The sequence below is a fragment of the Vombatus ursinus genome, unplaced genomic scaffold, assembly GCF_900497805.2.
Source record: "Vombatus ursinus unplaced genomic scaffold, bare-nosed wombat genome assembly UNPS02014799.1, whole genome shotgun sequence".
Taxonomy (NCBI): Eukaryota; Metazoa; Chordata; class Mammalia; order Diprotodontia; family Vombatidae; genus Vombatus; species Vombatus ursinus.
Window position 1 is genome coordinate 53,118,500 of NW_020954577.1, and position 15,210 is coordinate 53,133,709.

The following is a 15,210-nucleotide window of genomic DNA, read 5'->3' on the forward strand; positions in this document are numbered from 1 at the left end:
TCCAGATCAGGGATTCTTCACCTGGGGCCTGTTTAAGTGTGGACAGGAAAATAATTACATCTTTATTTTTCCTATTTTCTTCAATTATTTAAAAACATGATTCTGAGAAGGGGTCTACAGACTTCACCAGACTGCCAGAAGGGTCCGTGATACGAACATGTACAAAAGCTTAAGAGCCCCTGTGATGTAGGGATGATGTTTTGTTTATGGTAGTTACCAAGTTTCTAAAATCATATTCTAAACAAGTGTATATTTCTGTGCATATTGGCACAAGTTAAATCAACCAAGTTACTCTTAGGGACAACCAAATTCAGCTACTTTAAAGGCAAACATTTGAGTAAACAGTACTTACACATCCCTACTGCAATGGATCTATGATTTCCTCAGTGTAGATACTCCCTCCATCGTTGAACATAGTAGCACATCCATTGTCACCTAGTGATCCTTCACACAGCATCCGCCTTCTGTGCTTAAGGCCTTCTTCAAGATCATTTACATTCTGTGGGCATGCATACAACATCTGGGCTGTTCATCTGTTTTTCCTCGCCCTTGGCCTCACCTAGTTGGCCCATTTTCTTCGACAATCATTCACTTCCATAGCGTTATCCCTCAGGACATTTCTTATGCATTAGTCATCATTGAGAGTATTTTTGTGACCTCCTCATGCCTACCATGAACTTTCGCACCACCCTTAAGGTCACCCACAATTTTGGTCCTTCCAACCATACAGCATTACCAAGAGAATATTTGTTTTTTAAATTTTTAAAAGATAGGTTTTTATGCAAGGGCCACAATGAGATGATTGAAAAGCATGTACAATTTTCCAAATTCTGTCCAACACACAAACCGGAATACAAAAATCCCCATACTGGCTAAGACCTCTGGGCCCAGGAGTGAAGCTGTTCTATCTTGGTAGGTTGTGAAAGAGAATGACCACCTGCTAACCATTTCACCTGAAAGGTTAGGTGGGTGCTTGCAAATATCTTAATTCTCTAAGTAACCTAGGACAGTTCCGTTATTGATGATTTTCTCTAAACCTTTTCTAAGATTATTCATATTTCCAGCCTATATCACTTCTTGGAGGCAGTTAATTTAATCAATCGATCGATAAGCCCATAGCCCATACTATTGCATACTATATACCAAGGCCTTTTGGGGCCATCTCCAGTCGTCCTGATCTATATCTGGCCACTGGACCCAGAAGGCTCCGGAGGTGAAGGTGAGGCTGGTGACTCTGCACAGCCCTGCCTCACTTAAATCCAATTCACTTGCAAGTCACGGCATCACCTCCTTGACGTCATGGTCCTCTTCCAGAAGGAAGGACAAACAACAACAACCACGGCCCTAAGGACAATGAATAGAGCAATCCCTCCTCACAATTAGCTTACATTCTAATGGAGTGACAGTGTGTGAGTGCATGCATGTGCATGCATTTGTGTGCATGCGTGCGTGCATGCGTGTGTGTGATAAATGCCGAGTAGTTCAAAGCAGGTGGGGTAGGAGGTAAGCAGCCATGAGGCACAAAAAGACTCTGTGCAGACAATGATGCTGAGAATCCATCTTGAAGGAAGGCGTGGAGAACGGCCAGTACAAAGGTACAGATCAGGAGCTGGAGTCTGGTGGGTGAGGAACACAGAGAACTCAGAGTCTGGGAGGCTGGCGAGATTCGGTGGAGCCAGATTTTGATGGTCTTAAAAGGCCAAATAGAGGAGTTTATATTTTATCCTAGAGACTGCTGGAATTAATTGAATAGGAAAATGACAATAATCATAATAATAACAGCTAGCAAAGCATTTTTACAAATATCTCATTTTATCCTCATGACAACCATGGAAGGGAGATGCTATTATTATTATTCCCATTTTACAGATGAGGAAACTGAGGCAAATAGTTCGGGATCTGAGGCTGGATTTGAACTGGGGGTCTTCCTAACTCCAGGTCCTATACTCGATCCACTCTGCTGCCCAGTGGCCTACACCATGATCAGATCTGCTTACTATATGAAGTAATACCTTTTATTTGTCTTAAATTTGCTTCTCAATTTTTAAGACATTAAAAATAATTTTAAAAAATTTTATTAATTTATTTTGATTTATCAACAATCACTTCCATAAGCTTTTGAGTTTTAGATTTTTCTCCCCCTCCTTCCCCTTCTCCCTCCCCAAGACGGCGTGCAATCTGACATAGGATATACATATACATTCCTATTAAACATATTTTCATATTAGTCATGTTGTAAGGAAGAATTAGAACCAATAGGAGGAACCACAAGAAAGAAGAAACAAAATGAAACAGAGGAAAAAAGTAGCAAAGAGCATGCTTCAATCTGCATTCAAACTCCATAGTTTTGTCTTTGGATGTGGATAGCATTTTCCATCATAAGACTTGTGGAGATGTCTTAGATACTTGCATTGCTGAGAAGGGCTAAGTCTATCAAAGTTAGTCATTTCACAACGTGGCTGTTAGTATGTACAACATTCTCCTGGTTCTGCTCACTTCACTCAGCATCAGTCCATACAAGTCTTTCCAGGTTTTTCTGAAGCCTGCCTGCTCATCATTTCTTATAGCACAATAGTATTCCATTACATTCATATACCGCAACTTGCTCAGCCCTTCCCCAATTGATGGGCATCCCCTCAATTTCCAAAAATTAATTTCTTAAAATTAATTTAATTAAAATTAATTAAAATTCCCTTATTCCCGCACAGCAGAATTTGATAGACAAATCCATGTTTTATGCTATGTCTGCCACTGTGCAGCATTCACCTTTCAAGATCTGATTTGAGACTGAAAGGATGGGGGCTGTGCAGAAATGGAATTTACATATATTTGGATTTACATGTGGGCAAAACAGGCATTTTCCTCAGATAGAATTTCAAGAGCAAGTCTTTTCAGCTGCAGAATGATTCAAAATATATTGAATTTGGATGTGAAGGAGACATTTGCAAATAGGATGATGAGCATGTCTCCTATTGTGTCATGGCTGGTTGCTACTAGGGGTGGTAGTTGGATTATCTACCATAGATACCACCTGTTTGATTATGAGCAAATGGCTTACCCTCTCTGGGCCTCAGTTTCCCCACCTATAAAATTGATGGAATTGGACCAGATGATTTAAGTCAATTAACTAAGTTGATTAAGTTGTTTAAGTCAAGTCATTGCCTCAGTTTTCTGGACTTAAAATGAGGATAATTATAATACCTCCCTCTCAGGGCTGTTGTGAGGTTCAAAAGAAGTAATGTAATGTTTGTAGAGTGCTTAGGACAGTGTCTGGCACACAGTAGGTGCTGTATAAGTGCTTATTCTCTTTCCTTCACCTCTCTTGTAGCAGAGGTTCTTAACCTTTTCTGTGTAATGGACCCCTTCTCAGAATGATATTTTTTAATGCATAGAATAAAATCCATGAGATTACCAAGGAAACCAATTATATTGAAATAACAGTTATCAAATATTAAAAAAAAAGTTGATCATTCTTTCCCCTCTCCCCATTAGGAACTCTAGCTCTGCAGTGCTAGGATCACATTGATTGTCATATTGGCAAAAGAAATTAAAAATGGTAGAATTACATCTGACATTTGAACCATTGTTGAGAGGCATGAAGTGGTCGAGAGAACCCCAGACTTGGAGTCCCAAGACCTGAGTTAGGATCCTAACTTTGGCAATTATTAGCGACAACATTAATTGTGGGAAAGACCCTCAACCCCTCTGCCCCTTCTGAGCCTCTGTTTCTTTGTCCATAAAATGGGGATAGAAACACCCGTGTGACATCTCCCAGGGCAGTGGGAGAAAGTGCTTTGCCAAGCACGGAGCCCTCCAGAAAGGTGAACCCTTATCCAGTCTACCACAGCCTATCTCTAATCCATCCCTATCTGCCTGTACTCTGTCACAGACCCTCATTATCCTTCATCTGAATTATTTTTATCTACTTTCCTGTTTCTTCTCTCCTCTTTTCTCCCCATCCCTACTCCCACTTCAATTCATTCTTTAAAGTGTTGCCAGAATAGCATTTCTCACACATAGATATGGCTCTGCTCAAAAATCTTCAGTGGCTCCCCATGGTCATCACATTTAATTGAAACCCTTTTGGCAAACCAGAACCTCCACAGTCTGGTCTAATCCCAGATTAGTCCCCTTCCCACACTTCATGGTCACGCCAAAATATGCATGACTCTCTCATGTATCTGTGTCTTTACCTGCACTTGCTTTCCCTCCCCATTCCTACCCAAGAAGAGGAAGGGTGAAATGAGTATGTCTGTATGAGGTGGAGTGTGGACCCAACATCTTGAATTCACTGCAGGCAACGAGGTTATAACTCGCTTTATTCCTTCTATGTCTTGACTTTTAGTGTCCTGTTAACCATTCATATTTTAATCTTCCCCAGCTAATGATCATCCTTGCTGGTTGAGACAGCAGAAACAAATAGGAATCATCAAAAATAAAACTTGTTTGTCCCTAGAAACATCAGTTTCTACATTGCGTGTATATGTTTATACTCCCGTCCAAACCATCATAATAGAGGTTGACCGTGGACCTTACATAATTTCTTCTGAGACTCAGAATAGACCTTTGTATGTTATCATCCCCATTTTACAGATGAGGAAGCTGAGACTCAAAGGGCTTAAGGAATTTATAATTAAATATCTCACAGTCTTCTGCTTCCTCTTCGTGATAAGAAATGAAGATTTCCAGTCATTGTTCAAGTCAAAACTTGAAACACATCTACAATTTGTGTTTCAGATCAGTGGACTCTATTTCATAATCCCCTAATCTCATTATCTGATTGCTCAATGACTAAGGCTATGATGATTAGTGAATGCTATGGCTTGAGGCTATTTGAGCGTTTGGCTCCCAGCCCAGTGCTCTGACCACTAACCCTCACTTCTCAAAGCTCGCACTTGGCCCTCTGATCCTTTCCTATGAAACCAATGACTCATTTCCTCCATCCTTAAGCTCTTATGAGCCATTGGACATATTTCTAATTCATTAGGCTCCCCTAATATTAGAGCTAGTGAGTACTGAAAGTTTTAGGGCTTAACAGGGAGGAGGTAAACTCTGTATTGTTCGTCTTTCCTGTAAATTTGAGCTCATGTAACCAGAGACCTTTGTATGGTGAGTGAAATTCTGAAAGACAAGTATAAAAGGACAACATTATGGAATAATGTCAAAATTGGATGGAAATGCCAGCTTCAGATAAAACAAAGTACATGTTATTAGTCATCATGATTTTACTGGGGAACTCGGGAAAGTAAAAGTGATTAGCATCAGTGGACACCTTCTTGTCCTTCCTTTTCTGATCGGTGACCTCTGCTTCCACTCATCTTTGCATTAACATTTGGGCCAAAATTACCTGATTTCTCTCTGGAGTTAAAAACCATGTATGCGTTGAGCAACTATGTCCTGTCTACAAGAATGGCGGAATGGGTGTCAGATCACTTCAATTTTGTTCTTGCATAACAAAACTTTCCCACTCTGGTTGCTCAGGCATGAGGGACAAAATCAAATTCATTTGGAGAAAAAAAAAAGTCATTTCTATGCCACTGCTGAAGATATTGTTTTCCCATGGACTACACATTTATTATCATGAACTACAGGAGTGATATCTAAAATAAATGGAAAAAGACTTGAAGATCAACCAAACATCCTTAGTACCAACCAAAGACTTTTCTCTCTACTATGGTATCCTTGGAAAGGGTTAAAACGACTGTAGAAACAGAGCATTTCTAAGCTACAACTCTAAGGTAGTATCGCTAACTTTCTACAACTCGACACAAATGTCTGTTTTGTTACCTTACCAAGGTTTGTGGTTGTCATTGTTTTTTAATTGTGACTTAAGCTGTTAGGAGTCTAAAGTTCTTATGGCTTTAGGGTTAAATAATTTAAAAAATCACATTTCTAAGGGAGCTTTAAAGTAAGCAAAGCACTTTCTTTGCAATAGCCCCATGAGGTAGGGAGTTGCAAGTATTATCCTCATTATAAAGATAAGGAAACTGAGGCCACAGAAAGTAAAATGACTTGCCCTGGGTCACACAACTAGAGAATTTCAAAGGTAGGATTTTAACACATTCCTCACCTAGGGTAAATCTTCCTCTCCCTCTCCCCACCCCACCCCCAGGTCATCTGGTCCCACTTTCTTCATTTTATTGATGAGGAAACAGACCTTTGGGCGCCACGTCCAAACTCACCCGCCTTGTTAGTGGCAAAATGGGATTCAAAGGCAAGAAAGTCTTCTGTTCCCAAGCATAAAATGCGCTACTGTCTTCTGCTTCCTCTTTGGGATAAAAAAATGAAGATTTCCAGTTGTTATTCAAGTCAACATTTGAAACATATTTACAATTTGTGTTTGAGATCAGTGAACTCCATTTTGCAATCCCTAATCTCATTATCTAATTGCTTAAATGAAAAGCACATCATCTCCAAAGTTTGCCATCTCCCCTTAAAACAGCTCCGTGGAGTTTTTACAAATGGGGACACTGAGGCACTGAGAAATTAGTTATGAGACTGTCAGTTCAAGAATACAGCCTAGGGTACACAGCTAACTAATGTGGTGCCCATTCCAGTTGCTTTAATGGTAGGCATGGATTCATTTTTCATAACATTTTTCAATCAATTTCCTTTCCCTTCCTCCTTGTATATCACTCCCAATAAGTCTAGCATCTTTGAATTCAACCTTATTTGCAAATTGTTTATTTCTGTTCTTGGAGAAATATTTGTAAACTATGAAAAATGACTTATCTTTTTGGCCAGGGCCAACCAAGGGAGCCCGACAGAATAGAGTGGAGACCGAAGTGGAGGCAATATCTTGCTGCATTTTGCAAAACAAGCTTAAATCCGATCTTTCTCGTCAAAATTAGACATTCAAGAGCCGAAGCTGCAACAACAAAGAGTTGGAAGGACTTGGCGTCGTTTTCTACACTCCAGGTTCCAAATATACTCTTCATTATTTCGAGCATTCTCAGCTAGTCATCACGGTCTGTATGGCAAGATAAAATAAAGTCCTAACTCAGCACTCCTCCCCGCCTTGCTGGTGTTTGGGGCTTTCTTTCCCTTTCTCAGGGACTCATTAGCAACAGGGACAGCGTAGGCGAGACAGAGATTGGGGAGAGTCCAAAAGGTGGTTAAGGAAGTCCGTGGTTAGAGGACACTGACTTAGAGGAACAAAGGGAATCCTGGAGCTTCTCAGAGGTCATTCGATCGTTGAATAAGCACCTGCTGTGGGCCTGGCACTGCTCTGGGTGCTGGGAATACACAGACAAAAAGCAAAATGGCCCCTGCCTTCGAGGAAGTGCACTCTACTGGAGGCGTGGAACATAGACACATGGGAGAGCAATACAGAAGAATGCCAGGAAGGGAAGAGTCCAAGGTGGGGTGTTTGGCTCTCAGAGACTCTGAAAAGGGATTTTGGCAGGGGCTGAAAGGTCATTCATTCATTTCTTCCGTAGGCATTTATGAAACACCTACCTTGTACCAGGTGTTAAGGATTCAGAAAGAAACAAAACAATCCCTGCTCTTAGGAAGTTTATATTCTACAGGGGTGGTGTGTGTGTGTGTGTGTGTGTGTGTGTGTGTAATAACACGTATGTGCACATATTAGTAGAAGCAGAAATCCATAAAAAGTGAATACAGATGAAATATCTGCAGGTGGCAGTAGGAACTGAGGGAGGCATGAGAAAAGACCCATTGGTGGAGGTACCCCTTGAGCTGAGCTTTGAAGGAAATTAGGGACCATAAGGGGTGGGGAGGGCAGCTAGGTGTCACAGTGGATAGAGATCCAAGCCTGGAGTCAGGAAGACCTGAGTTCAGATCTGACCTCAGACAGCTGTTCAACCCCGGGGCAAGTCACTTCACCCTGGTTGCCTCAGTTTCCTTATCTCTAAAATGAGCTGGAGGAGAAAATTGCAAACCACTCCAGTATCTTTGGCAAGGAAACCCCAAATGGGGTCACAGAGACACAACTGAACTGACTAAACCAGGGCAGGTAGCAGTTACACATTTATTAGTGGCTCCTCCACTTTGTTACTAGCTGGGGATACGAAGAAAGACAAAACGAAATACTATGCGATAACCAGCTAGAGACAGGATGAATCGGAGAATCAGCAGAGAGAAGGCCCTCGCTTTAAGGGGGCTTGGGAAAGACTTCTTATAGAAGGTGGGATTGAAAGAATCTGGGAAGGGCAGGAAGTGGTGATGAGGAGGGACAACATTCCACGAGTGGGGGAGAGCCAGGGAAAATAGCCAGACATTGGAAGGTAGAGTGTATTTGTGTGAGGAAGACGCCATAGGCATCCTCTTTTATGATGCAGATACCCCTAAGAAGGGACACCCAGTAAACTGTTCTTAACCAGTAATGTCTGAACTAGTTTCTTAGTTTTCTTTCCAAGATGAGACAAGGCATTGAGGCGATAGGCGTCATTTTGGAGCCCACAGGGCACAACTGAGGGGGTAGGCTGGGGTGAAGGGAAGAGGGAACATTTCTGTTCCTCCAGGGCATAGGGACACCATAGGGAGGCCACAGAAAGGAAAGGACCATGGAGCAGTCCTGAATCTCACCCCCCCAGAGGCAGAGCTGTGCTGCTGCTCACCTTAGCCTGGTTTCAGGAGCACATGTTTAGCATCCAGGAGAAGAAAATCAGGTTAAACTTAGATGTCTTCAAAAAGACACTGGACCAGAAGGTTTATCACAGAATGGTGGGGCTGGGTGGGACCTCACAGACCATCTGGCCCAGGCCATACTTGAATAATAGTGCCTTCTACCGCTTGTGATTCCATAAACACATAGGTGTCTACGGTGAGCCATGCACTGAACGAAAAAACGAATGAATGAATGAACAAATGAACAAATGAATGAAGCATTTATTAAGCTCTTACTATGTACGAGGCATTGTGCCAAGTGCTGGAGATACACCTAGAAGAGTCAGACAGTTTCCACTCTCAAGGAGCTCGAATTCTAATGGGGGAGGTAATGCCTACGGAAGATTTCAGCTTCAGGTTAGTCGGAAGGTCCTATGGTCCCAAGGGGGCTGCAGCCCAACAGATGGTCGGGCCTCTTCTTTATCGGGGAGGATAGACAAAAATGAAAGCATCTCCATGCTCATGGAGCTTTATTCTCCTGGGGAGGTGAGAGGAGGAGGAGATAACACCTTCACAGATAAGGGAACACAAAATTCCAAGAAGGGAACAACAGGAAGAATTGAGCAGACGATGCAGGAAGTGTCATCTGAAGGAAAGGAAGGATTCCAGGTAAAGGGGAGGAGGAAAGGCCCTGTAAATGTGGGAGAGGGCTACCGCTCAGAGACAAAGGGACAAGAGATGGAACATCACGGAAGGCCACTTCAACAGAGATGATAGGTAAAGAGAAGGAATATGAAATAAGTCTGCAAAGATGGACCGGGGCCGGATTATGTAAATCTTAAAATGTGAGGCTGAGGACTTTGTATTTCATCTTAGAGGCGATAGGAAGTCATTGAGGATTTTTGAGGAATGAGGGTGAAGTGGTCAGATTCACATTCAGGTTCACATCAGTTTGCTAAATGTATGGAGGATGGATTAGGAAGGAGAGGGAATGGAAGAAGGGAGAATAATTAGGAGGTTATTGTCATTGTCTAGGTGAAAGAAGGGGATGTGAACGGGGCTAAAGGTTGTGTGAAAAGAGAGAAGAGGGTAGATAAAAAGTGTTAAGGCAGAATCAACAACACTTGACATGTTGAATGGCTACGTGGGATGAGGGACAGGTAAGCATCCAAGGGGACTCCTATGCTGAGACTCTCCATGATTACAAGGATGGTGGTATCCTCAACAGAAATCAGGAAGATTGGAGGGAACAGAATGAATTCGACTTCGGGTGCTCGCTTTATCACCCTATTTCTCCTCCTAATAAATGACCCATCCCTAGTTACTTTACCCATTTTCTGCTGGAGGAATGTGCCTAGATCCCTGGGGGAGGATCACAAAGCTCTCCTCTGTGTTATTTGGATGAACGTGCCCTGACCTGGCTCTGCGGGACTTTCCTTAATGCTTCAATGCCTGTGATTGGGTTCCACGGCCATGTATAGTGGCTTGTATGACCACTATAGCCACAGCTACAGTGTGGTCCCCCCTGGGCCATAGTGGCACTTTGTGCTGACGCTGATGTTCAGGACAGAGCCCAAGAGGGCTGCTTTGCCAGCTCCGTGCCCACAAACACCTCTTCTGTGTTTGTTTTACTGTCAGCTGTATCCCACTCCACCGCTCTGGGTCAGACCCAAAGCATTGCCCAGAAGGCTCGTGTTTAGGTTTTCTAGAATTGAGCCTTGAAATGTCAAAGCTGACAAAGCCCCGTGATGGCCAAAGCTGCTGTTTGCTGGAGGAGCTACAATGGCAGAGACTGAACTTTAGAGGGGTTCTCAGGGACTGTGCCGGCGGACCTCAAGCCTGAGCACGTCCTCCTAAGCAGAAGAATCTTCTAGAACATACCTAGAAATAGACCTTTGTTTCTGTCACCCGAGGACCAGCCTAGGGAAGGTCAGAGCGACTCATCCCCAGGGACCAGCCACCAGGCAAAACTTGTCTTGGCCCCAGAAACTTAGAGAACCTGTCTGCTAAGGCAGGAAGAGATTGGGATGCAGGCTGTGTAGGCATCCCCACCCTACCACCCATCTGCAAGATATCTCAGGACCCGAAGGTTTTAGGTTTCATTTAACGGAGAAAGGGTTTAATTTACAATATGTAGCACCCCCTCTGGGGCTGCACTGGCAGGCTGGATCTCCAGAGGACAACTCACTACTCCCATCAAAGTTCTCCTGATAACCCTGAGGGGATGGGGTTTCCAGTGCGGCAGGCTCAGGAGTCCCCATGAACGTGCTGCCCATTTGGTTATCATCCAGACTTAATTAACTTTTAGAAAGGGTATTTACTGAACAATTTAAAAAATCCTAAAGTGTGGGGCATCCTCCCCTTGCGCACAGACAAGGTCCACAGGGAGAGGGGGCTCATATTTACAATTAAAATGATAGTGAGGCATGCTGTAGTGAACCCATGTGACCAAAGGGGAACCCCCAAATTCCTGATCCTTAGAAGTCCTTTTCTCCCTTCACTGAGTCCTCATGTTTAGATATGTCCTGAACTCTGAGAATCAGTGCCTTTCTAAGGGGAAAAGGGGAAGCATTTATTAACTGCCCACCAGGCTCTGGCAGGCAGTGTTCTAAGCGTTTTACAAATTATATCCTATTTGATCCATCCTCATCATAATCCTGTAAGGTAGGTGCTAGTATCACTTCCATTTTACAGATGCGGAAAGGGAGGCACAGAGCAGCTGTTAATTGCTGGAGGTCATGTAGCTAGTGGCTGCCCGAAGCTAGATTTGAGCTCGGTCTTCTTGACTCGAGGCCATACGCTCCCTACCCACTGGACCACCTAGCTGCCTTCTTTGCCACTCTATGTTCCGAGGGAGGAAGCAACGTACCTGGGGACAGGGACAGGATGTGGGATTTCATCAGCATAGGGAAGTCACAGGGGAGGAAATTCTCTCTCTCTTAATGCAGAGCAATAGCTTGTCTGTGATTTGGGGTCGCCATGGGAGGCTGCCAGGGTTCCCTGGGTCACACAGAGGCCAGACTCAAACCCAAGGCTGTCTGGCTCTGAGGATGACTCTCTGTCCACCATCTGTCCTCTCTCTAGGTGCAGAATAAACACCAAAAGGATACGAAGCAGTTAATTTCCCAGCATCCCTTGTCTTTCTAGGAGGATGAGAAGTCCTCAGGTGGGTCTCATGACTCTAGTAATTAATTCCCATTAGAGTTCTCACAGCAGAGACAGTTCTAGGCCTGAAGTAAGGAAGACCTGAGTGCAAATCCAGCCTCAGACACTTAGTAGCTATGTGTCCCTGGACGAGTCACTCAACCCTGTCTGCCTCAGTTTCCTCATGTGTAAAATGAGCTGGAGAAAGAAATGGCAAACCACTTTAGTATCTTTGTCAGCAAAACCCCAAATGCGGTCATGAAGAGTCAGACACATACGAAACAACCGAATAACAACAATGAAAGTGTTCTAACGCTGAGGCTAGAACAAAACATGATAGGAAAATTAGGTTTCTTAGGAAGATTTTCGGTCTCTCCATTTACAAGCGGAAGCCTTGAGTGTCAAGCTAAGAGTTTTTATTTTATCTGATGCAATGGGGGCCATTGAAGACTTTTGAGAGAGAGAGTGGTGTGTTCAGGAAGATGTCGAGGACAGTGGGATGAAGAATGAATGGGAGAGGAGAGAGTGCAGAAGCAAAGACACCAGGTAGAAGGCTATTTCTGTTGTACAAGGGAGAGGTGATGGGAACTTGACGGAGGTGGTGGTTGTTCTTTGTCCTCATGGTGGTCTCCCATGCCTCCACTCCTCAGTTTTTTCCCAGGTGATCACTCCTGTACTGGCTACCCCCTTCCTCCACGCCTTGGGAACCATTTCTTCTTTATATTCTCTTCTTCTTCTTTTTTTGGGGGGGTTAGGCAATGGGGTTAAGTGAGTTGTCCAGGGTCACACAGCCAGTGAGTGTCACGTGTCTGAGGCCGGATTTGCACGCAGGTCCTCCTGCCTCCAGGGCCGGTGCTCTATCCACTGCGCCACCTAGCTGCCCCCAGACTCTCTTCTTCTGTCAAGTCCCCTGCCCCTTATCCTATCTGTGATCTTGCCCTTTTAAGCCCCAGCCTTGGATTATACCTACCATCCACTGCTTTTGCTCCTAATCACTGGAGGTAGCTAGTGGTACAGTCGAGAAACTGTTAGACCTGGAATCAGGAAGATCTAAGTTCAAATCCAGCTTCAGATACTTACTCACTAGGCAAGTCAATTAACCTCTGTTTGCCTCAGTTACCTCATCTGTAAAATGGGGCTAATAATAGCACCTACCTCTCAGGGCTGATGTGAGGTTCAATGAGATAATATTTGTTTAAATAAAAGTGCTTAGCGTAGTGCCTGGTACATAGTAGGTGCTATGTAAATGCATATTCCCTTCCCTGTTGCTGAACAAATTTGAGAAAATCTTGAAACTGTACAGAGTGGATATGCTATAAAATTATTTATAATCCCAACTGGGCCTTCACTGCAGAGCTCTTCCAAACCATCTCATTCTTCCTCAAACATCCCATCTCTATCCCCTCAGCCTCAATTGAGAACCTTGCCTCCCATTTCACTGAAAAAATTGAAGCCATTGGCTGTGAGTCCCCTCTTATCCCTTCCTCCTTATCTCACGTCACCCAGATGCATTCTGTCACCATCCCATCCTTTATCCCTGTCTCACATGAAGAGGTGACCTTTCTCCTTGCCAAAGCAAACTCCACCACATGTGCAAGTGATCCCCTTCTGCCCGTGTTCTCGGCAGATTACCCTTTCTGTCATCACCATTCTCTCATCTTCAGTCTCTTCCTACCTATTGGATGCCTCCCCACTGCCTATAAACATGGCCGTGTCTCCTTCATCCTCAAAACCCCCTCACTTGATGCATCCGTCCCTGTTAACTACTGTCCCATCTCTCGCCTTCTTCCCTTCTTTGAGAACACCACTAACAATAGACACCTGCACTTCCTCCCCTCGCTTCACTTCTCTGCAGGCTGGCTTCCGACCTCATCGTGCAGCTGAAACTGTCTCTAAAGTTCCCCTAATCGCCAAGGCGAATGGCCTTTTCCCCAGCCTGTATCCTTCCTGACTTCTCTGCAGCATCGGACACGGGAGCTCATGCTCTTCTTTCTCGTAACCGCCTCCCTCTCGGTCTCCACGACACTCGTTATCTGGATTCTCCTCCAACCTGACTGCTCCTTTCCTGGACTTTCATCCATTTCATATCTGTAATTATAGTCATCCCCAAGGCTCTGTCCTGAGTCCTCTTCTCTTGCTCCAAACCATTGCGCTTGGCGACCTCATCGGCTCCGGTGGATGTAATTACCTCCTCTATGCTGATGATCCCAGCGCTGATTTACCTGGCTCCAACCTCTCTCCGAAGCTCAGCACCTCCAACTCCTTATGAGACATCTCAAGCTGGAAGTCAGATAGACATTTTAAAATCAACATGTCCAAGGCTAAATGCATTAGAGTTCTTCTCCCTCAGAATCTCTCCCTTCCTAACTCCCCTGTTACTAGTGAGGGCACCCACGTTGCCCCAGTCACCGAGATTCACAATTTAGGTGTCATCCTCCCCTTCAGACTCTCTCCTCGCCTCCCTCTCCCTGTACAGTCTGTTGCCAAGTTCTCTCGTTTCTACCTTTGTAACTCTTAGGTACATCCTCTTCTGTCTTCTGACGTTGCTGCCACCTGGTACACACTCAGCATCCCAGCCCCGGACTATTGCAATAGCCTTTGCGTTGGTCTTCCTACCTCCAGTCTTTCCCCCCTCTAGAAAACCCTCTACTCAATTGTCACATTATTCTCCCAAAGCAAAGATATCTCTCTGTCTTTTCTCTCTGTCTTTTCCTCTCTCTGTCTTTTCTCTATCTCTGTCTTCTCTCTCTCTGTTTCTTCTCTCTCTGTCTTTCTCTCTCTCTCCTCTCTCTCTGTGTCTCTCTGTCTCCTGTCTCTCTGTCTCTCTCTGTCTTTTCTCTGTCTCTGTCTCTGTCTCTGTCTCTGTCTCTGTCTCTCTCCCTCCCTCTCTCTCTCTCTCCCCTCCTCACCCCCCCCACCACATAGTCTGCAATCCCATGACCCCGCCCTTCTCACTGCTCCTGGAATAAGACAGTCCACCTTCTGGCTCCAGGCATTTTCTCAGGCTGTTGCCCATGTCTACAAAGCTCTTACTCCTTCTCCCCACCTCTTGGCTTCCTTGATGTCCCAGTTAAAATCCCACCCTCTGAGACCTGTTTAGGACCTTAGCTTGAAAATGCCAGGGATTCTCACTGCATCCAAAGCCATCTCCAGTCTTCCTGATCTATATTTGGCCATTGGACCCAGATGACTCCAGAAGCGAAAGTGAGGCTGGTGACTTTGCACAGCCCTCCCTCACTTAAATCCAATTTACTTGCGTGTTGGGGCATCACCTTCCCGATGTCATGGTCCTCTTCCAGAATGAAGGACAAACAACAACCTCTGTGAGTAGAGAAGGAGCTGCCCACTGGGGACCAAACTGGAACTGTTCAGTTGGGCAACACAGTTTTTTTTTTCTTTCTTTCTTCCTTCCTTCCTTTCTTTCTTTCTTTCTTTCTTTCTTTCTTTCTTTCTTTCTTTCTTTCTTTCTTTCTTTCTTTCTTTCTTTCTTTCTTTCTT